The following is a 27651-nucleotide window of genomic DNA, read 5'->3' as shown; positions in this document are numbered from 1 at the left end:
TACGCACATAGTCTTGGGTTGCCATCAAACTAACGATGGCTACAATTTTATAGGGGTAAGGATGGGTAAATTATTTTGTATGTGATATGTTGTATTGACTCTAATCATGTCCCTTCCCTTCTTCCTTATCTCCCCCCCTCACCACTTTCTTCCTGTCGGTAGTGCTAGGCTTAACCGCCCGTCACTTTATGTGGGGGCATGAAGGATCTTTCCCACCTTTTCTCCCTGGACTAAGGCCTGATTAGTGGTGAGCCACCGGGGTTTTGGATTTTCGCCTTCATTGGGGTTAGCGACTCCCCAACCCCCCCCCCCCCCCTCCCTTTCCCCCAGCCTTTTTCTGCACTTGCTTTACCCCATTTGTGGTATAATCTCCTGAGCATTTTGGGGGTACATTGAGGTAAAGGTTGCAGTCGGTCAGCATAAGCGCGGCTTGACATGAGTGTATTCTGTTCTAAGCACAGGTAATTTGTCAAAAAGATCCGGGTGTGGTTGTTGGTCATTACTACATCCACTGGGCGAAAAGTTCTGTTATTATCGACCACAAGCAGGTTCATATTTGATGGATAGGTAGACAAGGTAGGCAATGGTCAGCCCTTATTCCCCTGCTGTTCCTGGAAATTGCAAAGATAGTGCCCAGGACATGTTAGGAATGCAGGTAGTGGTAATGATTTGGGCTAGGTAAGTCCCTCGATTTGATTATAGCATAAGAAGGATGTTGTTGGTCAAAAGTCATATCCAGATGAGCATGGGGATGCCCTATTGATTCCCCTATTAAGAGGCGTATCAACAAAAAATTGAATCAAAATGTAGGTAGAGTAATAAGTTTGTTAGGTGGAACTAGCCTTAAACACCCTTAAGTCACAGCCGATCAAGTCCATTGATATCGAACAGACAGTGTACACCTCACAGTAAGCAAATTATAATCTAATAAATCGCAACTTAAATTAGTTAAATTTAACAGTTGTCTGTGTCATTATTTATTAGTGTTAAGTTTGGTTTTGGTTAAACGTGTCATAGGGGTAAGGTAACAGAGGTTAAGAACTCTTCAGTCTGCAGTTTATGACAAGTGCAGCCATAAGCGAAACATCGCTAAACTCAGATGATAGGGATAACAAATGGTACCTGCAACTTAAGGGTTAACCCCTCTCCAGTTTCCAGCCAATGGGATGGGGGTGGGTGTTGACTCCCTGGAGAGGATATGAGCCGGGTCCAGGCATGTTCCTTCCTTCTCACCCGGCTGGAAATCCCACCGCACCCTCCCTATATGTTTGGTGTTTATTATATGTCATTAACCTTTTGCTTTGCGGAACAGATTTGTGGCAGGAAGACAAGTTTGGTGAGTCGACAACCGGTTACACGGTGCTACCGCTGATTGGCAGAAGGGCACTACCCTCTTCGAAGCACCTTGGCTCTTGGTTCTTTAAACAGAACTCCTTGGCCTGCTCTGTATGGGCAGGACATTGTGAGCCCAGAAGGGGGCATGCAAGCTGACGCCAGATTTAGCACCGGCCAATAGTAAGGAGTTGTCCTTGTACCAGTGGTTAGTGCCGCATGGCCATACACTGTTTGGGTAGTGCGGACGCATGAGTTAGCACCAACCGATCATATAGGACTGGTCCTGGGACCATTGGTTAATGCCAGATGGCCATATACTGTTTGGTAAGTTTGACATAGGTTGGGGCGCCTCACCATCCTTGCCTTCTCCACCACAGACTAAAACTAAGCAAATTATAATCTAATAAATCGCAACTTAAATTAGTTAAACTTAACAGTTGTCCGTGTCATTACTTATTAGTGTTAAGTTTGGTTTTGGTTAAACGTGTCATAGGGGTAAGGTAACAGGGGTTAAGAACTCTTCAGTCTGAAGTTTAATCTTTCCACATCTCTGTCCCAGTCTCCATCTTCTAAGGACTCCAGCTCCCTCTTCACTATTCCAAATGTCTCTGTTAGACGGTTTGCTATCCTGTAGTGATCCAGGTTTGTTGCTGGGCCCGATATGGTCACCTAGAGGAGGTAAAATGTTATAAACTTTACATTCCATTTAGCTTTCCCTTTATATAATACCCCCAAATATGTATTCCATTTTAAAATGAAATGCATTCCCAAAAACAAGAATACATTATCAGTGGAAAGGCACTGGAGCAAAGAGCATAGTTGGGAAAGTTTTTCTTGCTTCTCATAATCCGTCAAAACGCCAGTACAATTTAGACATGAAAAGAGGAGCCATGTAGACATGAACTAAGAATACAGCATAGTCTTGTTTGTACCAATTTTAAAGGTTATGTGAAACCCATATATACAGTAAATGGTTTATTACACACAGAGTAAACAAATTAATTCACACAAGCCAACATACATACTGAAGACTGCTCTGTATTACATTTGCAACCCACATATTGTAAATATTTACCTCACTTGATTAAAATGGCTGAAAGTTCTTCAGTATAAACCACAAGTAGACAAATGAATTGGCTGTAAAGACAACTTCTAGCTAAAACTACATAGGGAGACTGGATTTTTCTACTTTCGTTAAATCCTTTTCTCCGAATGAATTGGGGGGACACAGAGACCATCGCGAATAGTGGGTCCAATTTCGACAGTGTCATGAATTCTCATAGCTTTTGTTACTGTTACGTGCACTACATGTCTGTGGTCATATCAGGTCTGGATAACGTTGTTGGCTTCCACATTGTGGGATTGGATTTACATTCCCAGCTAGCCTGCTTTAATATCCACACTTTCACCAGGAAGTTTTGTGAATTCTCCCTGCGTACTACGTGCAGTAAGTTTTTGTGATTGATCCTTCACTTTTTGTAAACGACACCGCACTGTGTGAAAGTTCTACAACATATGGGGAGGCAGCATCACGTGTGATGGCTGAACAGCATCTGGTATAAACCATTGTGCATTTACAAACTGAGTAGGAGCCGCAAGTATCCACCAGCATATTTTGATATCCCTTTGGCAGATAGTGATCGCAACATATTAATTTGAAGACGGTCTACTGTGACTATTTTCTATGTCGCTGACATTGAACACATCTGTGCTACATAAAGGTTGAGGTGCCTGACTCCTCCTGCGATTTGCAGTCATAGAACCTGTATATAAATACACTTTATAATTAAACCACTGTCTTTTATAAAGAGACAATAAAAAGGAAAATCGGCGTAACGGCACAAGACATATAACATTTAAACGTGGTCATGAAAAGGTTTTGATTTCTATTACCGTTATTTATACATGTTCTATTCACATTCTGTACATGCTAATTAACCTTGTATGTTTTAAAAGGTTGTATAAGAAATTGTTGCCTTTTTAGCAGAGATAAAGGATTTAGATTTTTAGTTTTAATATCTTCTTAATCTACAGTACTGGAGCGGTAAACTCAATCTCAGCTGTGAATTCAAACAACCACAGTGAGAGTCAAAAGCATAAGGGAAAATAAAAGTAATACACGCTGTTGATGCAACTCAGTAAAGCACCATGTTCTGCTGAGTTGCCCACAAGCTGGCATTTAGAGAATGAAAAGCTATGAGAATTTATTTTAAAGTGCCAGTGTCCTACTTTGAGCTATAACCCAGTGTCCTCCAATTGGATAAGTGAGAAATAAAGTTCATCAATGGACAAGACAATGTACCAGAAGTAAATATGTAAGCAATGAGGCAAGTAATTCTACCTCCCACGGGACAACCATTACCTGATGCGGCTGCTTAACCACTTCATTTCGACAGTTCGCAGAGGGTGCAGATTTTAATCCTGGGACGGGATCCACCCATACAATTCAATGAGCCAGGGCAGGAATGGTAACATGAATCCAGCACCATAGTGGATGGCTGCCACTCCTATCCAAACAGATGCATTCAATTCTCCATTCTATCCAACTGAATCACATGAACTGCGCAAGCCCTTAAGAGCTCAATGCAGCTCCCTTCTATAACAAAATGGCATAAGTAGGGGGCAAAAGTAAAAGTGTGTGGCACGAGGAGAACAGAGGCCCCTCCAATTGCTACAAGAAAAAAGGGTACCAAAGCAGACAACCCATTTAAAGTTGCAGGTATTAAATACACCATACAAACTATGCATATTCATTAGTTAGCATTTAATTCACCCACCGATCGGTACAGACTCAATGCCCGTCGTAGGCTGTCCTTTAATTCTGAGCCAATCACTTCACACGGCTCAAAGCCGACCCGATGCACTGAAACAGAAAGTCACATTTATTAGTATAAAATGATTAGTACGGCATTTCAATGTATGTAGTTGACCCAAATGGTTATTTTTGCTAATTATACTCCCCGCCTACTGTATTTAGTGTATTTTCAAATAGTCTCTATTGAATGTTTGAAGCATTGGCTTTTCGCGCTGCGGCGATGGCGATGCAGTTTATTATACAACCCCCAAATTCACCTTGGCAAGCTTGATGCATTTTACAACTCAATCTGCCCTTTTCTTTTACTGTGCACCTACAAAACCCACCATTGTGACATCAGATCTAGGTTGGCTGTCCCTAGAGCCCAGACTTAAGAGTACACTTTGTCCTGAAAGCCTTTGTAAGATAAAGAGGCAAATTCCTCAATACTAGAAAAGATTTATTACCCCTATGGGTTACAGAGAGACCTCCAGACGCCTGCTAATACTTTCATCATCATCAACATTTATTTATATAGCGCCAGCAAATTCCGTAGCGCTTTACTTTAAAAAAAAAAAAAAAAAAAATATACAGATCAAAACCAAAACACGGGGGTCAGTGAACATCCCCAATATTCATGCAGTATGTGTTTCTATCATATTTTGCTAATGTTTAGCTTCAGGAAAATATAAATAGTGACTATAATATTTACAATTATAGGTAAGTATGCTTGATTATATTAATAACCAACAGCTGAGTAAAGCTACTACAAGAACAACTAGTCAAGATTTAGATAAAAGTAAATATACATGCATCTATACACACACACACGCACACACGCACGGTGTCTCTGGAAAATTGAAAAAAATGTAGAGTAGTGGGATTTTAACTTACCCTTAGATGGCTTTACATCCTTGCCCTGGAGTAGTGAAGACTTCATTGGTATGGCTGGTAAGGTCTGATGTTGTACGGCCTCCTGTTCTTTTTCTGGACCAGTTTGAGCCTGTGGATGCATTTTTACTGCAAATACATAATGTGGAAAAATATAAGAATTTTGCATTTGCAGGACTATAAATACATCAACTTTCCAAATACTAGTAAGCATTTGACTTTAATACAAAAACAAACAAAAAAAATACAAAACAAAAAAAAAACCACAAACACCAGAAAAAGTTTGATAGTGAAAAGGAAATATTTTTACTACTTAATAACTATAATTTCCAATAAAATCTAACCATAATTATTTGATGAAATTATACCTCAAGCCATTTTTGTGAAACTTCATGTAAGGGTTCAAACAGTTCTAGTACTTTTTCTTGCTTGCAATACCGCCTCAAATAACCTTGTCAGATTAATTTACACTCTGGAGCAATGACCACTCAATCTCCACACCATCAAGAAGAGCCTCCAACATTTGGGTGATTAAGCACTTAATATAGAAGATCTGACTGAAGCGGTAGTGACCAAGGTTTAACTAGGAGCATCACCCATGTTACTGCGGACCATGGTGGACAAGGCCAGAATGGAACGTCTGCTATTTCTTCCACAGCCTCTCCACTGATGATCTTCAGTGTGCATGCAATGAGAGGAACAGGAGCGAACACATACCCCAGTTTAACATTCCAAGATCTTGTCAAAGCATCTAATACAACTGCTCTGCGCTCTTTGTGACATGAGCAGAATCAGTCTGTCTGTGTTTTGACTTGTCCCCATCAGATCTGAGGGGTCCAAAACTTTTCCACCAACTGTTGAAACACCTCCTTGTACAATATCCACCCTGGGTGGAATGGATACAGAAAAAGATAATCTTCCACCTCATTGTCCTCGCCTGCTACATGAAGAGCTGACAGATCTCAGATTGACAATACCTCTGCCATGGCGGTTTTGTTCTTGGTACCTCCTTCTCAGTTTATTAATGCCATCACCATCTGGATGTCTGAAGAGTTCTTCCAATATGTTTGTGTTGCAATTGAGGCAGAAAATGCTGTACTGCATGCCACACTGCTCTTGATTCCAGAATGTTTTCCCTTTGAATCCATGAAGTAGTAATGGCTACTCCAGATTTAATTACCGTTCATGAGGAGATATGAAGCTATATACACATTTCTCTTAATGGACCTCCATCTTCTAATGGGACAGCAGCTTTTGCCGAAAGACAGGCTACTGCAAACATCAACTTTAGGTACTGAATCCCACTATTGAATCTTTTAAAATTGGATTGTTGCTTCTAAAATTGATCCCATTCCTTAACCAGAAGTTTACCCGTTGTATTATCAATGCTGCATGTTTGTGCGGCTAATCTCCAAAAAAAGCATCCTGCAAGGTAGCTAGAACGGGCATATACTGTATACCCATATGTCTAGGCAAATCCAATTAATAAATCGAAGAAATTAATTTGTGTATATTCATTAGAGATGCTCAGGCTTGTTTTTCCAAAAACCACCCTGAACATCGCCAAACAGAGTACCAAACTGAGCCGGCTCTGTACTTTCCCGCTCACTTAGATCAGAATCGAGGCAAAACGTCATCGTTGAGTCTTTGGATCTTGTGGGTTTTGGATTCCATAAGTACCTCCCTGCCCAGGAGATCCAGTGCTACTGCTCACACAGAAACAGGGGTAGCAGTGTTCTTGTCACCTCCTATTCTCCAGTGACATTGCTCATACAGAAACAGGAGAGGTAGCTGTGTTCTTGTCACTTGACAAAAATTTACTGTAAATTAATGTTATGGAGGTGAATAATAATGTAGTAACAAAAAAGAAAATAAAGAGCCAAAATTATGTAAGTTTAGCATTTTTTTTAACTTGCCCTTAGATGGCTTTACATCCTTGCCTTGGATTAGTGAAGACCGGCATTCTGTCTTCATTGTAATGGCTGGTAAGGTCCGATGTTGTATGGCCTCCTGTTCTTTTTCTGGACCAGTTTGAGCCTGTGGATGCATTTTTACTGCAAATACATTACGTGGAAAAATATAAGAATTTTGCATTTGCATGACTGTATAAATACATCAACTTTCCAAATACTAGTAAGCATTTTACTTTAATACAAAACAGCCCCGCCCCGCCCCTCCCCCCGCTAGAAACACCAGAAAAAGTTTGATAGTGGAGAGGAAATATTTTTACTCCTCAATAACTATAAGACTTTAGTGTTTCGACAACCCTATTTCTCTCAGTCTATTGTGGTAAAAAAAAAAGGCAGATCGTTCGTGCCCATGAATGTATGTCAGCAGCTTCCCTCCAGAATCTGAGCTCACTTGTTCAGCAATATTTATATTGAACTGCATGCACAGCTGTTTTATAGACACAGTATCTCTGAATGTGCTTGGAAACCGCCAGTCATCAAGTGTTTCTTTAAACTACTGCGTTTCACATGTTTGCGGTCAGGCTTCCTCAGGAATGAAAGTGTTGCATTGGGGACAGTAATCCATTGGGATTATGAGTACCACAAATTCATTAAAAAAAACAAAAACAAACAAAACAAAAAGGGAGCACTACCCAATGCAGGATGCAATCCTGGCTTAAAGCTGTGGCGATTTCAAAGCATGAGTAAAGTGATAAATATATTGTCCAAAAACCATGCCTGTTATTTCTTTACAGGGTGTTCATAACCATTCTCTGTTGCAGTACACATAAAAACAGTTCCTTGTCTTTGAAAGAAATAACAACAACAAAAAGTGTGCCTTACATAGTTCAAAAGTCTGGCACTTTGCTACTCCCATTAAAAAAAAAACCCCAAAAAAACTTTAAATGATATTGAGCAACATCTTTGTATGCATTCATTGAAGTATGCATTCTTTTTTAATTCTATTTTTTAATATACCTGTTCGCTTACAGAACTTTTGTCTAATTAGAATTTGTAGTAAAGACTTCTAGTCAGTACCACCCCTGCTATACCTCTCTCAGAGGAACAATATTCAGTTTATGTCTAACAAAGCCCGAAGGTGGTCAACTAAGTTAGTTAATCACCACCACACAGTCAACCATACAACATTCAGAGCAAGGGTGGGTGTGCAGTGTCCCCCCAATGAATTACGAGAAAGGGATTTTATGGAGAGTACAAAAATCCTATTTTCTCATACATCCAATTGGGGGACACTGCTATACATAGGGGACCTACCAAAGCTGCCCCCTAAGGGAGAGACTGCTCTGATATGGCTGCACGCAGAACCCTACAGCCAACGCTGGCATCCTGTGATGCACAGCCCTATAACCTATAGAATTTCACAAACGTGTGAACAGACGTCCACGTAACCGCACAGCACAGCTGTTCAGCAGAAGCTCAGTGACGCGCCACCCAGAAAGTACCCACAGCCCTAGTGGAATGAGCTGACAAACCTCCTGGCAACGGTCTATCTGACCTTGAATAAACCAGCTTAATGGTAGAGGTAATTCACCAAGCTAAAGCGACGTTAGAAGCAGGCCAACCTCTCTTCTTCGCATCAAAGCACAAAAAGATCTGTGGTTTTGAGCAAACTAGCTGTGTGGTCCACATAGCACCTAAGAGCCCTGACTACATCCAAAAACAACAAAGACTGATCCCGTGACCTAGTACTTTGAGGAATGGCAAGTACAACGATTTCCTGATTTAAATGAAAACGGAAAACAACCTTAAGGACAAAAGAGAGCTTAGTGTGAAGCACCGCCCTTCTCCCCTTTTTTGATTTTTCATGAAGAGAACAAGATAAAGCCCGTAAAGCCCCCAACACAGAAACTCGGCGTGCTGAAGTCACCACCAAAAGAAAAGCCATCTTCCAACTAAGGAAATTAAGTTCCACCGACTGTAAAGACTCCAAAGGATCCTTAATCAAAGCCTGCAGAACCAAAATCAAGTCCCATGGCTCGACAGGATGAACAAATGGAGGCAAAATATGAAGCGCACCCTGCAAGAAAGTATGAACTTCTGGGAGGGAGGCCAGTTTATTCTGAAAATAAATGGACAACGCTGAAACCTGTGATTTCAACGAGGTTAAGCGTAAGTCCTGGTCCAAACCCGCTTGAAGAAAGGCCAGTAACCTAGAGAGCTTCAAACGGGAAGTGTGAAAATGATTTGATTCACACCATAGAACATAAGTCTTCTATGATCTATAATAATTAGCAGCTGATGAAGGCTTCCTGGCCTTGATCATGGTCTTAACTACTTTAGCAGAAAAACCCCTGGCCTTCAGAATCATGGTTTCAATAGCCACACCATTAAAGTCAACCTGCCTAACGAGTGGCACTAAAGGGGACCCTGGGTGACTAATTCTGGCCTGAGAGGCAGTCTGAACGGAGGTTCTATTACCATTCTTAGCAGGTTTGAGTACCAGGCTCGGCACGGCCAGTCCGGAGCCACTAAGATGGCCTTCACTCGTTCCCTTTTCAGTTTCTTGAGAACCTTCGGGATCATAGGAAGGGGAGGGAATAGGTAAACTAGGTGAAACAGCAAAGGGATCACTAGAGCATCCATGTATCCCGCCACGGGGTCCCTGGTCTTTTAGCAAAAGAGAGGGACCTTGAAATTCAACCGCAAGGCCATCAGATCTTTTTCTGGACAGCCCCAGCGTTGAACCAGTAGATTGCAGACCTCCAGATAAAGGGACCATTCTCCCGGATGAACTCTGTTTTGGCAGAGATAAACGGCCTCCCAGTTGTCTACACCTGGAACGAATATTGCCGATATAATTGGAAGCGTTTCTCTGCTCACAGCATTATCTTGGTCACTTCGCTCATGGCCCTAGCACTGCGCGTATTTCCCCGATGATTGATATGCGCTACTCCAAAGGCCCAAAAACTAAACTGAATATCCTTCCTGCGGGAGGGGGTATATCAGGGGTGGAGTGTCACTCACATATTTAACTATTTAAGTGCCTGGACTACTGGTATCACCTACTATACCCCTATCTATAGCAGTGTCCCCCAATTGGACGTATGAGAAAACCCCTAGCTAGGAGCTTACCTGGAAAGGGAGTCTTTCAAATTTTTCAGGGCTGGTCCTGGATCTGTGCTGCAGGCTGTGCACTAGGCCTCAGCAATGCTTTCTACAATCAAATTCACCGCTCTCCATGCAAGCAATGATCCTGAAGGGACATCATTATCTGATGTGGCAGTTGTGCACATCATTTAAATTTTTTCTGTTAGGTAGTGTACCAGATTTATCCCTATTTACTAACTAATAGTAGTAAATGTGAACCCTCTGGATCTTCCCGGGAATCATAGCTAAGCCCACATACACATAAAAATTTAAATAAACAACAAATCTGTACTAGATACACCGCTGCCTTACTCAGCTTTGTAGAGACCGTTAAACAAACAAAAAAAAAACAAGCACATAGAAAGGAGTCCCATTGTATAACTTTCAGGGGAATTAACATCGTCTACTCAGCTGATTGAGGATTAACCCATTCTTTAGGGCTGGCATGGAGTCAGAGGAGGAAATTACCTTTCGTGAAGGGAAAAAACAAAAACACACACCTAAATATAAGAACCACCGTAAAACATGTCACACTGACAATCTGCTGCACACATTTACAGGAAAGGGAAGGAACTTCATACATTGAATAATAACTGTAAATAATGTTGGTGACTGTCACAGAAAAAAATGTAGGTGGCAGCAGATTGCTGAGAAGAGGCAATAGGGGAAAATAAGGCAGTGGATATAGGGGACTACAAATTTAATCAAGGAAAAAAAAAATGGGAGGAGACATAGAACACTGGAACAAGTAAATAAGAGTGCAACTTAAAATAGATTCCTACAGCATTGCAGAATCTCTTCTGGAATTTTTTTTAAGTCAGAACTTGTTAGAAATGATAATGTACTACTTAACTTTGATAATATTAGAGAACAAGAAGAAAACCACAATAGATAGGTACACAGCTGCAAAGTCGTTCATGAGTGGTCAGCTGAAAGTAATTACTTACTAGTGATCTCTTCATCAAACCCTTCTTTGTCACTGTCAGAGGACAGCACAGGAACCGAACACATTACAGCAATGGTCTCTCGTCTGCAACCATCAAGACACACGTTACTACTACAAACCGGTCTTGAATTATCTATCAAGGTACAAGTACAAAACAGCCACTCCACAAACAGTTCAACAACCCCCTAACACCTTTTTTATATGTTCCTGTAATGTATGTACAAAGCCCAACACTATCTACAAGGTATTTTGTCTTAAAGACAGAGAGGTAGGGGGGTTCCTCTCTTATCTACCATAAAAATGAACAATCCTAAAACACAAGATAAAAATACAAACTTGACCAACATGCTGCAATACTGGACAATTGGCCCAATGTGGTTGTGTATTTGATCCTCCAAATTCAGTCCTATATCCAATGATAATTTGATCAAAACCAATAGGATCATTATCGAGCATTTTGGAAAATGTGGTTGATGACTGCCATTATCACGTTGATGTAGTTGCAATTGGCCCAAGAATGCTGGAAGTGCCAGTCACATCTGTCCAATTAAGCAACAGACAATTCTAAACTTAGATATTGATCCTGTTTAGGGTGCAGGCAGAGCATCAGGATTGGCCTGTGTGTGACCAGATTTAATAGTTATTTGTATAAGGTGAGCCACAAAATTAGGCTCATTTTGCCATCAACTCACTTGTGTCATCATGGAACACTTTCAAAAATAGACTTGTGATAAAAGTGAGCAGGGCCTGTTTTGAGTAAATGTGTGTCAGAAGGAGGGGACAATTGTGTTTATTTTGTTCAAAACAGACCAAGAGCAAATATGCAAGAACCGTGGTTTTAAATAAAGATCATCAAGAAGTGTATTTTATCCTGTTTAGTGGGTACTAAAAATGGGTCTGAAAATCACAGCAGACATCGCTCTAGTATTGCAAGGCCCCAAACACACACACACACACACACACACACACATCATGAAGAGGAGATCTGATAATCACAATTCACTACCTTGCATTTGTCGTCTTGTGTGGAGTACTTTTTTCCACCACCTTCCCATGTTGCCTCATTTCGACCAATCTTTGGCGCATAAGGATAGTCATTTCTGAGCTGAGACGCCAGATGAATACACAGCTGCAGAAAGTGAGCTTAGTTTGTTTTTGTTAACAATATTAAATTGCTCCTGTTACCTTTAGACACTGTGGAGGTGGCCATTTTGTGGGCTGAGCCAATATTCTTAAGAACTCAACCTATTTCTAGGAACCAATGATATTGCAGATAATAAGCACTTCCTTCCAAAGGGTTTCAGGTTTTCAGACACAAAAAATCAGAAGTTGTTAGTCTGCTCTAAGGAAATGTAAAGCCAAGCTAGTGTGTGAGTTTGTGCACACAAGATAAACTGTATTAACAGTTTAAAGTTCACCTGACACTTCAGGCAAACAAACACATGGTCACATTAAAACTGTTCAAAGGCATAGTAAAAACTAAACAAACCAAAAAAACACCCTATGGCCAGGCCAAACTAAAGATCGGTTGTTTCTGTGACATGTACTATTTTGTTAGGTACAGAGGGCAAAACCGGACTAGCATAAAACAAGGACATACAAGGCAGACAAAATAAACGTAGACATGAAATCAAAGTGTATGGAGGACCCTGCTCACTAGAGAGCTTACATTTTAAGTGGAAGAGGGCACAGCTGTAACAAGAGGAGCGAGTGAGACTTAGAGTGGAGATTGGTACAGCTGTGAGGGTGCACTAGCATGAATAAGGCAAGCTACAAGAAAAAAAAAAAGTTTTTAGAAAACATCTAAAGATGTGAAGGCTGTGGGAACATCTGATCGAGCGTGGTAGGGAATTACATAAGTGGGGAGCAGCATGGGAGAAGTCTTGTAGACGTGAGTGAGAGGTGGTTCTCAGAGACTACACAAGGCACAGGTCAGAGGTAGATCTAAAAGGATGGGAGGGAAAGTGTTTTGATACGAGATTTGAGATGTATGAAGGAGTGGTGTTGAGGGCTTTGTAGGTAAGGGTGAGTAATTTGAATTGGATTCTGGAGGACACGGAGCCAGTGTAGAAATTTGCAAAGTGGTGCAGCAGATGTGAAGATTTCCTCCAGTGGCGCTCTGCAGTGCTGGAGCACTGTTGCATGTAGCGGTTCTGTATGAGGTCCATTGGGAAAATCCAATGGAGGAAGCAAATGAAAGGTTAGAAGTAGAAGAGAAAGTAGGATTATCAATTGGAATGTTGAAATCGCCTAATAAAAGAGAAGGTAGGTCAAAAGATAGGAAATAAGTGAGCCAGGCTGCAAAGTTGTCAAGAAATTGGGAAACAGGACCAAGGGGGCAATAAATGACAGCAACACAAAGGTGGAGAAGATAAAATAGACAAATAGAGTGGACTTCAAAGGAAGGCAATGAGAGTGAGAGTTCTAAGGGTATGAATGAATAATTAATCTAAAGGTCATAAATGATCCCCACTTTATGCTAGCACTCTCAAAGGCTTAAATCTAATTTAACCCTTTTAAAAACAGACTGCTTTAAGACTACCAAACAGAGCTGAACAATGAATGGTGATAAAAATGTATACTACATTTATTCAAATTTTTGAGTCATTGATAGCCAACATTCCCAGTTTGTGTTATTGATAGAAACAGTTATCAAAATGCTAAAATAACCTTCATACCTGTCACCAGACACAGAGATAAGGTGCTTGCAGTCATTCGTAAACTTCATTCCTGTCACAATCTCTGGGGGAAGAAAAATATATACAGTCAGTAACTTAGTAAATGTAGATTGCACATTATAAATCATTGTATGTATACAAATTTACAATCTGATTAAACTACCTGAATGTCAAAACATGGTGGCCACACATTCCCCAGTATGGAAGTCAAAGATAGAGAGTTTTTTATTTGAACAACTTGTAGCAATGTAGAGTCCAGACGGATCAATTTGAACCTGGGAGGAAGCACAAACAATATTTAGATATTGGTTACAGAATGAAAGGCTTCTTCAAAACCATCTAGTTGCATAGAACTCTTCATATGGTATATTTTGCAATTATGTGTAGTAAACCTAACACAGAAAACTAAGGGCTTCAGTGTCAGGCTTCTGCAGTAGCTGCACAGCAGAGCTTATCATGCACTGACAGGGTCTAGCATTGTGTTTCCCAAACCCAGTCCTCAGGTGACAAGTGAAATAATTAGGACCACCTGTAGATCTGTAACAATGTGTCAGTCAGTGATGAATATACCTGTGCTCCAGCAAGGAGATATGGAAAACTTGTACTGTTAGGGGAAAGAAGGACTGGGTTTGGGAAACACTGGCCTAACCTCTCCATGGCACATGGACAAGATATTACATTTACCATGGAACCTTACTCCACCAATTCAAAGCTAATCTTCAGTAAATGTATCAGGCAGACACAAAAATACAAGCAAGATCAATCACTGAATTGTAAAGTCACTGTAGTGCTGGCGGATGCGAACATCCATGCATGCACAATGGATACAACAAGGGAGGGGGAAAAAAAGTGTAAGTGGATGGAAACCTCCCCCCCTAAAAAAAGGAACCAACAACTGTGGAAAGAGCCAGGATATGCCTGTGGCACTGAGAGACAGCGTTGACAGGTATATAAATTATGCAAAATGACTCAAGCTGAGGGAGTCAGGGCATATAATTTGCTACAACGTGTGGTAGATGTGGCAGCAACATCCCATGTGGATGACAGCGTGGCTGAAGTTCAGATAGGGAGTGATGACATATTAGTGCCATTTAGCGGATCCAATGTGCTTGTGGAGAACAGAACCAGAATATTATTGAGAAGAGCATCGTGAAGCTGGTGACAGAGCCTGGAAGTGATAAGTAACCTGTATTTCCTATTTATTGTACGGGACAAAGTTTAATATATATTTCCATAGTACTTAGTGAGGGAACAGGAGGGGAGACTCGAACATAGAGAGTAAGCCTCTTTTCTGGACTTTGTTTGTGACGAGGGCATAGAAGTAGGGATAGGTAGAATTAGGGAAAGAGACTTAAAGAGGACCCAGTTTACCCTATATTGCTATCTGGAACCTTTGCTGAGCCATACCTAACGGATGTATTAACTGTCAGTCAGTCATTTTTCAAGCTAGTAGCAGTACATATTGGAAAGAACCAGAATGAGTTTTTGTGAGGAAAATTGCACCTCGGAGAAAGAAAATAATGAACCGCAGTTTAGATGAAAGTATTTCGGATAGATATTGCTGAATTGAGCAAGGAGAGTATTGCTAAAGTGCCTGATATTACACTGCTGCACACAACTGTTAATTTGAGTGATGTTATATTGCGCAAACTGAACACCCACTTGCTTGACGGTGAGAAAAAAAAATAAAAAGGGGTGTTACATAACAATCATGGTTCTAAAAGGTAGGTGCTGTAAAAAGTCCACTACATGTACCGGCACAGGCAAACCTAGTGTCTGGAACTTGTAGTTCCAATGCAGCTGAAGAGTCTATGGTTGTTCCCCGAATTATAACCACATCCTTCCATGGAATGGAAACAAATGAAAGGTAAGGATGTACTGCTACATGTACAAGTAAAATATGAGTGACAAATCTTCACCTTAAGGGCTTTTTTTTTTTTGTTTGCTTCATGAAACAGCTAGACTGTTTTATATAGGATAATGTGCCTTTAAAATGCCAGCCATTTCTAATATATGCGAATTGTAGCAGTTATGTGTCACAACTGTCAAGTTATAACAACTTGATGACAGGTTGGTAAGGCGGAATAAACGGATTTATTATAATAAAAAAAAACCTCACATTTTTCATTCCAGGAAGAAGGAAAGCAGCGTGAGCACTTTATACAAGAGCCATGTACTTTGCATGAAATCCATGATAGCTTGTAACCAAGTCAACAGTACAGTTCCAAATAACCCACTATGACTTGTGTCTGCTCACTTTGCATCAATGTCAGCAGTGAATAACAAAGAACAATAAAATATATAAATAAATGTTATATATTATACATCTTGGGTGTGCTCAGATGCTATTCAGACCCTATCTCATCAGAACTTACAGTCTAAATTTACACCCACCCAGCACTAACTAGTATGTTTGTGGAGGACAACAGTACTTGTAAAACACTATAGTATATAGTCCCAAGACTATACATGTACAGACAAACACTGGTAGAACATATATAAGCCATACTGGGCCATGTTAGGATTCAAACCCATGACTCAAGCTGTGAGGCAGCAATGCTAACTACTGAGTCACCGTGCTGCCCCATATGATCTTAGGACAGATGTAACGTAAACTTGGCACAAAAGGCTAGTATTTAGTACTTAAAATGTTGGGGATTGTTATATTGGACTTCCACAGATAAGAGCCATATACAGCAGAAACAGCACTGTAATGAAAGGTCATAATACCCATTAAATTGCAATACATTAAGAAAGTTACAGACACGCAAAATAATACATTTGGAATAAACTTAGTCAGATAAGCAAGCAAAATCCTGTAAAAACTGTAAAAACTGTTCCCGTTCTGTGCAAAGAATAATGTGAGCATTTACAGAACACTTACATACATATAATATATCCGGTTACTGCATGACAACAACACACAGTGAGGGTGTAAACAAATGGGATAATTAGATGGTAAAGTGAGCTGGTGAACAGAATATACTTACTTTAATGAGAGTCCCATCTTCACTCTGTGACCCCTTGTACAACTTCTTCTGCTTCCCACTGCTGATGTTAAATATCCTGAATAGCAGAAAGTGTGTTATTTATACATCATATAAAAGCCAAGCATGCCAGCTGTCAATACCTGAACTGATGGTTCAACAAATCAATTACTATTTTTACCCAGCAGAGTAAGAAACAAAAAAAAGTGTGGAGGGCACATGGGCTACCAAATTGCACCCAGAAATAATGGTTATGGTGTAATGTGGTTTTACAGAGCTGAGAACAATCCCTGAAACTCCTATTTTCTTGCCTTTGAGGAGTGTAGATATCCCATAGGTCAAGAATCCGGGCCGAATGCAATGCACTTTTATCAAAGCATAGCCGTACATGTACATTCAAATCTTCTTCTCCATCACAAATGCTACTGACAAAGACAGTGACTCAAGCGTCAAAACAAATCGCAACCACAACGCAGGAGAATACCAAAAACAAATATGAAAACATGATGACCCATATATAAGGAAAGTTTTAAAAGATCTAGCCTAGACACTTATTGATTTGTCGGGGAGCAAAGCATTTTTGGCAGATGAGGTATGGTATCCAATTAAGACATCCCATAATGGTTTCAGTAACCTCACTAAGAGGTGGTATGAAAGATTGGTTAAGAAAAAAGGAAAGTTTATGAATAATTAAATTAAATACACCAAATGTTATGGATGAACATAATGGGCCTGAGTCATTAAGCAGAGCAAGGCAATAAAAAAAGGAGTAAATTTGATCCTGGAAAAACCATGTAACAATGCAAGGGGAGCAATGTTTATTATTTTGTAGGAAAAATAAATACTAGCTGCATTTTCATGTAGCATGCAAATACTTAATAGCTTTATTTTTACACTAAGTTTAAAGTTGATCTAAGACATGCCCTACCCAAACTATAAATCTGTCCCTACATTTTAAATTTACCTTCCCCTCCAATGCAACATGGTTTTGCCCAGGTGCAAAGTTACTCATTTTCTTTTGCTTTGGTCTCCCTAATGACTCAGTTCTTATAGAGATGACAAAAATAGTACAATGAGATTTTCTGGACCCATTGGACCTAAGGATAATATGTGGACTACCAACTATCGCATATACTTTAAAGCATTTTATTGGTCATTTTGACATATTTATGCTATGGCTCTTGAATTAGTGACATTCTATCATAACATGCTGTAATCTTTAATTCACAATATTCTTCACAGTCTGATAGATTGTGCTGGTTTATTATATATGACATGTCCTATATAAAAGTTTTGTATACAAGACTTGGGGGTAAATGTATTATGGTCCGGTTTTGTCAAAAAACCGGACCATAATACACTTACCCCTTTGTGTTAATTTATAAAGCTACTCAAGTGTATATAATCGTTATTTATGTCACAAGAATAGAATACTTTTTGTGTATAAATTAATATATAAATATACATAAATTGATAGCTCTTATAATATTGTAAGCATTTGTATGATACTTGATTAATATTGTTTATAAATTAGATTATGTAATTGTTTTGAACACAATGTAACTGGATGTAATTACAAATTTTATAGGTTGTGCTCTGAGCCAGGAAGCATGTTGCAACATTTTTATGTCGCTTGTGATGCACGTCCACTACAGTTGCAAGCATGTCATATTGCCTTTTGTCAAAATAATGCAGCGTAACACATATCAGAAGTGTGTCAACAGGATCCCTCCATCGTGACCAAGACAGAGAATTTGTTGTGGTCACGATGCAGGGATCCTGTTGACACATTTCTGATACATGTGCTACACTGCATTATTTTGGCACGAGCATTTGTGTAAAAATACAAGACAAATGTACAGAGATTTGGCACGGTCCCTATACAGGATCCTGCGCTTCACCCAAAACGTTTACCTATGGGATATCTACATTCTTCGATGAAGGCTGAAAGCAATCTTTCACATTAATTAAAATTATTCTATTAATGTTGCCTACATTTACCTTTTCAAATGATCTGTGTAGTCACACTGATACTTTCTAATCTGCATTTAAATTTGCACGTTAACGTGTTCGTAAAAATCCAGTCTATTGACGGGTGTCAATAAAAGGTCATTAAACTGCATACAGGTTGGCTTACAAATAGAAACACACATACATACAAAATATATTTCAAGGGCACTGCTTTCTGCAACATTTAGCCTCATGTGCAGAGAATGGCTGATAACAGAACAATAAGTTACAGCCAGCTATATAACAAATAGAAAGGTAAATATGCTGGCAATGTATGAGGACGTCTACATATATAATTAACTTAATTATATTTTAAGTTCAGTAAAGCCCTATTTCATATATGAAACTCCTGGCTCACAATTGGTTGGTATCCAAAATCACCATTTCCAAGATGGTTGCTTTAACCAGTTTCTCATGAAAAAAAAAGCGTATTTATTTATAACAGAAGCTGTCCATCTAGATGCTTTAATATATGACAAATGTAGCTAGAGTCTCCAGCCCAAAAAAGTAAAAACTAATATATGAGTTAGTTGTAGATTTTTATTTTACTTTTAATTAAAAAAATTGGACAAAAAAAAAACCTAACAGATGATGATATAGTTAAACATTTGTGACATGTCAATAGGGATGATGGGCTTTTTTTGCTAATACAATAAAGACATAACAGTAGATATTAAATATTAGAAATTATAGGATTCTTCTGGTTGAATAAAGCAACAGCACTCCCAATGTCTAGGTGACTTTTTGTAGAATTTAGTGCCAAGTACTATGTACTACTATTCATTATGGCCACTAAGTGGCACTGTTTTGTATTGATTTAAATTTAGTCTCAGCAACATCACATAAAAATTAGTGTTCTATTAGGTGAATGAAAAAAACAAACAAACACAAGGAGAGTGATTTGTACAAGATTAGATGATAAACAAAAAGAACATACCAATAATAATTCTGTCCCTTGATGCCAAAAAGATATTCCATAGAATTTCATGGAAAGTTATATTTCAAAATCTGAAAGCCTTCAGGATCAAAGTTGGACTCCTTACAGGAATTATAGACCTATACACTACCTCTGTGGCTAAGAAAGGATTATTGGAACCCTATAAGACAATACCAATATTTAATGGGACTAGACCAGGTTGCCTCAGGTCTTCACTGTGATCAGAAGATCAGAGTCTATTCATGGACTGGAGGTAGGAGCACAACTATTTAAAACCTTATTGCTGGCAGACATTCTCTTGCCCCTTGCTCAACCCCAACATTTCTTACCTGTCCTATATGAGCTAAGAGGAATTGGCACTCTCGGGTTACAAAATTATTTTCTCTAAAGGCCATGTTTTAAACTTAAGCCACAAAATAATCTGGGAGTATTAAATACCCCCTCTTATGAATATTTTTACTAGGAGAACTTTCCTTAATGCATTGCTAGAATAAAATCGGATCTCTCCATGTGGAGCAAATAGACTATATAGTGGCTGGGGAGGATTATCGCAACCAAAATGAACTTAATCCCACAATTCTCTTCCAAACGCTACGAACGATAACCCCCCTACAACTTTTGTCTGTCCTCAAGAAACAGAGGAAGCATAGCAATAATGTCTGGGTGGCATTAAAACTAAATTTATAAAATGTAAATTTTCTTATATCTCCATGAGGAATGTTCAAATCTAATAGACCATCTTAACTATATTCAGTCTCTTAAATCTGATTTAACCCTTTAGGACACAACTAAACTCCAATTGAAATTCTCCTGCATAATTTCTCCTATGGTCCCAAAATAGGACGGCCCACATGTACACTACTTTCCCTGCAGTTGAAAAGGGTAGAAGGGGAAATAAAGGAGCTGTGGTCTCTTCCTTTTGGTGTGCTTAGCCTAGTGTTAGCAGCCCCACAATGACACCTCCACCCATCACCCTGAACATCAGGGACACTGTACACACACTGTAGTCCCCAGGGGCTGACCGCAGCATAAGTCCTGCTCCCTTAGTTTGTAACAGAGCCTCCAGTGCTGGTCCAGTCCTGGAGCCACGGCGATCGTGGTGACTACCTGGGGCTGAGGCACTCCCTCGGTAGCAGCGGGAAGGCAACAAGAGGAGGTACAGTCTGCGGTACCTCCTCAGACTGCTCCACACATCCTAGAACCTCAGCTGCTTTGTTTAAGACAGTGCAGTTAAAATATTAAACAAATGGTTTATAAAAAAAAAAAAAAATGCTTAGAAAATAGTGCCCCGTTTCAACAGGCACTTAAAGAGAAAAGTCCCAGCAGCCTAGGGAGGGGGTGTACAGAGGGAGAAGTTTGAAATTTTGTGGAGAGATGTAAAGTTCCCCTTCTCCTCTTTACCCAGTGTTTTCAGTGTCCAACAAGAATTAAACAAAAATAAAACTTTTAAAAGTTTGTCCAAGTAAACCATCCCCCTTTTCAGCTTTCGGTATACAGAATATGGCAATATGAAGATAACCAATATCTCTGGAAAAATGCTACCCTTTATATAGACCCATGAAGTAGGCTTTCTCAAAGCATCAAGTACACAACAATATTGTTTCCCATTATTCATTGCTTATGTCTGCAATGTCCAACATAGTTCAGTGGTGCTATAAACTACTTCACATACATTGGAGAACAGTGGAGACCAACACACACATTATTGATCATGGACAATACCTGATATTTCGGTCCTGACACCCGATAGCTGCATATTTCAGGCTGGGATCCACATCCATGTCATTTAAGGTGGTTTTACGTACTTTGTGGTGTGTGCGGTTAAAATGAATTAACCCATCCCATTTCTGAAAGTAGAGTTATAAGACATATATAAGACATATTTTAAAAAAAACAAAAAAAAACACTTTAGATTTAATAAAACCTTAAATCACCTATATATTATAGTAGCTATTTTGTACAAAAATTAAGGATTCCTTTTCATCAACCTCACCCTTTTCTTTGCTTATTGCCAACATCCCACCAACAAAATGGCCGGGATATGCTACAAAAACATCAGGAATCATTTGATGAATTTGATCAAAGCGGAGTACTAGAAATTCAGCTTTCTATTCAAAGGAAACAAACATTTATTTTTTAGTATTAACTTTTTTTTTTAGGATACTTTGTTTTCAACACAGTCAAGTAAAGTAGACAAATCCTCATTGATGTTTCTTGTGATGACAGGTAGAAAACATTCATATTATTTATTATGCCCACAGGCAAACTTGAGTCACACCGACGTCTGTAAAGACATCACTCAATATAAATTTTAAGGCGTCTGAGTCAAAGCAGCAACTATAGAAGAACTGCTATCCAGTCATGTTACTCATTACAGATGGACACCACAACTCTGTTTATGGGTCTTAGATTACCTTTGTCACAAATAAATTGGTTGCTGTTTGCACTGTCTGTGGGTAAAGATATTTGCATTAACTTACCTGTTTGACAGTACGGAAGTAAATGCTTTTATCTGCTCCACAGCTGATCATTTGCATCTTCCCATTATTAGCTGTAAAATTAACATACACACGTTAGCTGAACTCCAGCTGGAATCCTGGTTATATGGGCAGGGCTGTAGAATGGATAACATCTTAAAGCAGTATGGGCCAACTATAGAGATGGGCGGGTCCGGTTCCCCGAGAACCGAATCCACCCGAACTTTGGGTATCCGAGTACCGAGCTGAGCAGCTCGGTACTCTCCCGCCCGTTCCGAATCCAAATCGAGGCCGAACGTCATCGTGACGTCGTCGGATCTCGGGGCTCGGTTCTCGCGATACTTCAACATTATAAATACACGCCTCCACAGCAATCCATCGCCATTTGACAGAGTGAGAGAGCAGGGTGTAGTCACAGGCTAATTAGAGCAGGGACAGAGAATCCAATATTCTTCTTGCAATTGCTCTAACAAAAATCGCTAGAGAAGAGAGGAGGATAGAGGTTTATTATTTTTTGTTACTATTTGGCACTCCCCAGTGCTTTTGGGGTGTCCCCCATAATTGTGCATAAATATTTCTGGCTGTCAAAAGTCATATCTGTCAGCAGTATCTACCAACTAATTGTTAGCACTCCTCAGTGCTTTTGGGGTGTCCCCCATAATTGTGCATAAATATTTCTGGCTGTCAAAAGTCATATCTGTCAGCAGTATCTACCAAATAATTTTTAGCACTCCTCGGTGCTTTTGGGGTGTCCCCCATAATTGTGCATAAATATTTCTGGCTGTCAAAAGTCATATCTGTCAGCAGTATCTACCAAATAATTTTTAGCACTCCTCAGTGCTTTTGGGGTGTCCCCCATAATTGTGCATAAATATTTCTGTCTGTCAAAAGTCATATCTGTCAGCAGTATCTACCAACTAATTTTTAGCACTCCTCTGTGCTTTTGGGGTGTCCCCATAATTGTGCATAAATATTTCTGGCTGTCAAAAGTCATATCTGTCAGCAGTATCTACCAACTAATTTTTAGCACTCCTCAGTGCTTTTGGGGTGTCCCCCATAATTGTGCATAAATATTTCTGGCTGTCAAGTCATATCTGTCAGCAGTATCTACCAACTAATTTTTAGCACTCCTCAGTGCTTTTGGGGTGTCCCCCATAATTGTGCATAAATATTTCTGGCTGTCAAAAGTCATATCTGTCAGCAGTATCTACCAACTAATTTTTAGCCCTCCTCAGTGCTTTTGGGGTGTCCCCCATAATTGTGCATAAATATTTCTGGCTGTCAAAAGTCATATCTGTCAGCAGTATCTACCAACTAATTTTTAGCACTCCTCAGTGCTTTTGGGGTGTCCCCCATAATTGTGCATAAATATTTCTGGCTGTCAAAAGTCATATCTGCAGCAGTATCTACCAAATAATTTTTAGCACTCCCCAGTGCTTTGCGCTCAGAATGGATTCAAAGCAGTCCACATATGATCAGAATGAGCAACCAGGTTCTGTCACCAGTCCTGATGTTAGTGTTCCCAGTACGTCATCTGGCCAAGGCGATGTCAAACAACAGAGTGTTTCCAAATTAGTGCAAAAAACAAAAACAAAAAAAAAATTTACTGTATTGAAGCGAAAAAGAAGTGTAACTGAGCAAAAGTTAAGTGACGATAAAAAAAAAATTGCAAGCATGCCATTCTACACACGCAGTGGCAAAGAGAGAATGAGGCCTTCGCCTTTGGCTATTAGTGGCAGATCCCAAAAAGTTACCCAGCCTACAATTGGTGCACAACTACTGTTACGCGTCAAAGCCAAGCTGCAAGATAACAGTAAGGCATTAGAGGATAATGTTTGCTCTGATTCACAAATGACACCAATCCCTGTGTAGAGTCCATCCAACAGTGGTATGTCTAATCGTAAACATTCTGTTAGTGTACCCATAAAGAAGGGCCCTTTCAGCAGTTCTGCTGACTGATGTGTACCTGAACAGCCCGAGTGTAGCCGCTGATACACAAATTGAGGATGCCACTTTGGAAATAGAAGAGGATGAGGGGGAGATTTGTGGAGGTGACGAGGGCGCTAATAAGGATGTTGATGATTATGATGCAGACAAATACCAAATTGCCTTTCTCAATTTCTATTTATATTCTAGATTATATAACGGCTGAATAGTTTTCTATTTTACTCCTAGTGGAGAGGAGATCTGATGCAGACAGATACCAAACTGCCTTTGTCCATTTCTTTGTATTTTCGAATTTCTAGTTCTACAGTCTATGCAGACTGCTTTTTTTTCTATTTTAATACAAGTGGATTGGGGGGGGGGGGGGTCTGATGCAGACAGATACCAAACTGCCTTTGTCCATTTCTTTGTATATTCGAATTTCTAGTTCTACGGTCTATGCAGGCTGTTTTTTTTTCTATTTTACTACAAGTGGATGGGGGGGGGGGGTCTGATGCAGACGGATACCAAACTGCCTTTGTCCATTTCTTTGTATATTTGAATTTCTAGTTCCACAGTCTGTGCAGGCTGCTTTTTTATATTCAACTACAAGTGGAGGGTGGGGGGTGCATAGATAGCCACCAAACTACCGTGGTCCATTTAATTTTACTTTCTAGTTCCACAGTCTGTGCAGGCTGCTTTTTTTAATATTCAACTACAAGTGTAGGGTGTAATATACACCCAAAGACGATGGCTACATTGCCAATAATCAAAGATGGAGGAGGTAGACAACCAGGTTTGTCTGTATAATTTGCAGACAAGTGTTCGAATTAAGGGCGGCCTACCAGGGATTAAACTGTTTTTTTCATAATTTATTAGCTTTAGAATTACCCCACTTATCTAAGAAACTGGTGGAGCACTAAATTAGGTTATTTTAGACCAAAAAAAATTTATTTTTTGCGAAAATAGCAAAACAAAACCAAACAAAACCAAAACACACAAGGGCGGTTTTGCAAAACCAAAACCAAAACACGAAGGTAATCCAGATCCAAAACCGAATACAAAACCAAAACACGGGGGTCAGTGACCATCTCTAGCCAAATATGACACTGTGTTGCTATACTATGTATTACATCAACAACCCACCCAGATTTGTTGGCCGATTATGTGTAAGCTTGAGCTTCAAACCATTTCAATAACATTTTTCCTACCACTGCTTGAGAGCTGCAGGAAAGGAGTGTTCAACAAATTAACTGAAGTGTGAGCTGCAGGAGATGAGGGATCCAATGTATGGATTGAAATGACCGCTGCCAACATCAAATGGGTGCTTGCTGGTATTTCAGTCAGTGTATTGGATCTGTCCACTCAAGGGTTCCTCTTAGTGTAATAATAGAGAGAGTGCAGGAGGGGGTGGCAGGGGGGGGGGGGGGGCAGGGGGTATAAAATCCCATATAAAAAGGTTTAACAGAGTTTCTTTAAGGTATTAATAAACCACACAATCACATTTCAAATGAAAAACAAGCTCCACTTTTCATTGAACATTTTATTAATAATACACCCCAAGTCTATTCATCCAGCATACGATTTAGCAAAATTTGCAAAGCACTCTCCACATCGATAATGTTAACAAGATTCAGAAATGATCTGTGTGGGTAAATTAGTGAAATGTCAAAGAGAACTGGGCCAGGACCTCCCATCCACAGGTTACATTGGTCGTATAACCAAACATAAGGTGTTGACAGAAGGCATAACAGTGCTTTGCTTGCAGCAACATTCCTTAATACAGTTTGTAAAAAACAGTTATCCTGAAGGATCATTGGTCTCTCCAACAACCAACCTCTATCTCTTGTTCATACTAGTTTATGGAAAAAACCCTGTGTACTAAATTGTGAACTGGCAAGAACAGGTGTCATGGGCACCAAGGATTCTTAATTAATTCAGCAATTTACAAATGGTATTGGGACGACTGACTTGGATAATCCTAAAGTGGCCAAGTAGCCTGTGCTCAGATGTTGGGGGAGGGGGGGGGGAAGGAAAAATAAAAACAAAAAAAACAGCCAAGACAGACGCTCTAAAACCAAACATTCAATCAGCATTCAACATAGTTTACCGGCAAATTTTACAGCGGTGACAGAAGAAGAGTGGTCATCCAAGATTTGCTGAAGACTCTAATGCTTAGACGCATCTAATACGTGGATAAGTCTGTCATGGCTGGCAAAGGCCAAGAGATTCATTCCTGATAGTTTCAAAGGGAGAAAATAAAATAAGATAGCTTAAATTGCATTATTTTTTTTACTGGCAAGTACAACTAACCAGCTTGTCTAAAACCAGCACAACACCAAGGTAAATTATTTTCTGGTGATTTAAACACATGTAAGATTGTGTTTGCAAGGAGAAATAGAGTCCTAGTTCAGAAACAGCACAATGACATGAAATCAGGAGGTCATTAACTCGAGAGCACAAAACCACCATAGGATTTGACTCATGTTAGACATTTATTGCTGTGTATTAACCACAAGACAATTTCCAGTAAATATTATATTGGTGTGAATGAAATGTAGATGAACTAATTTGCAACTTGAATTCTGCATTTTTCACAAATGATTTGGCTAAAACACAGAAAAGCTCTGTAAATACAACTGTACCCCATGTGCAGGACATGGTTAATCTGTGTCCTATCTATGAGCAAGTGAAATAAGCAACTCTCCTTGGATAACAAAGGCCTTGGGGAAAAGATAATCAGCATACTACATACAGAATAATTAATCAACTCATATCAAAGCACATATTATACACATCTAATATATAATAAGTCAGTATAACAAATGGCTCATTTATATCAATATAAAGTAGGCCAAAAAGTACATTTTTTTGGTATTTATTGAGGCTACATTTATTGTAAGTTCTGATATAGGAGATAGTTACCAGTCTCTGGTAACTATTTCTGAGTCATGGGCTTCTACTTTCAAGACCTCAGTGAGGGACTTTAGCTCATGCACCCTGTGAGAGTGAAGATACAGGTTAGATCTGCCAATACATTCAGCCCACTCTTCCTCCAAATATACACTACATGCCGTCACCTGAGTGTACCCGTTCTGTCTCCTGAGGCCAAGTGCTGCCCACTAGGGCTCACACACACTGAGCGAATGCCAATCTTGGTGTCTAGTGCTTGAGTATCCACTTTATCTCCTAGTCCAGCAGAGATACAGTCTGTGTCCAGCAGGGCCTCTGTGTTACTGTCAACCAGGATAATTTTCATCAGGTCCTGGTGATGCAAATGACAATGGGATATTTGTATATTTAATTCATGGGTATCATAAACCAAAACTAACTAAAACAAAAAGAGAGGCTGCAAGACCTTCAAAGAATGAAAATAAAAAAAGCTGGATGCATGAACTTTGATATAATGTACATTTCATATCATAATCTTCTCACATGACCACTTTGCTATCAAAGGAACCCGCTTCCTTCCACTACAACTCTGGCATCCTGCTCACCTCCATTCCCCTCCTCTCACTACCCCATGTCACATGATATCTCCTGCCCTTACTTTACAGATCTCTGTTGCCCAAAAGATTTGCACAGATCTCGACTGTGAGCATGGAGGATTGATTTT

At 39.6% G+C, this 27651-nt stretch overlaps 1 pseudogene; it reads right to left on the bottom strand.

Annotated features, from left to right (window-relative positions):
* Positions 1 to 1108: 1108 nt before the first annotated feature.
* The window catches only part of LOC142147147 (mitogen-activated protein kinase-binding protein 1-like), a 51784-nt pseudogene continuing 25241 nt past the window's right edge, over positions 1109 to 27651 (bottom strand).

This window comes from Mixophyes fleayi, chromosome 1, assembly GCF_038048845.1.
Source record: "Mixophyes fleayi isolate aMixFle1 chromosome 1, aMixFle1.hap1, whole genome shotgun sequence".
Classification (NCBI taxonomy): domain Eukaryota; kingdom Metazoa; phylum Chordata; class Amphibia; order Anura; family Limnodynastidae; genus Mixophyes; species Mixophyes fleayi.
The sequence above is the reverse complement of the archived record's forward strand: the minus strand, read 5'-3'. Positions and strand labels throughout refer to the sequence as shown.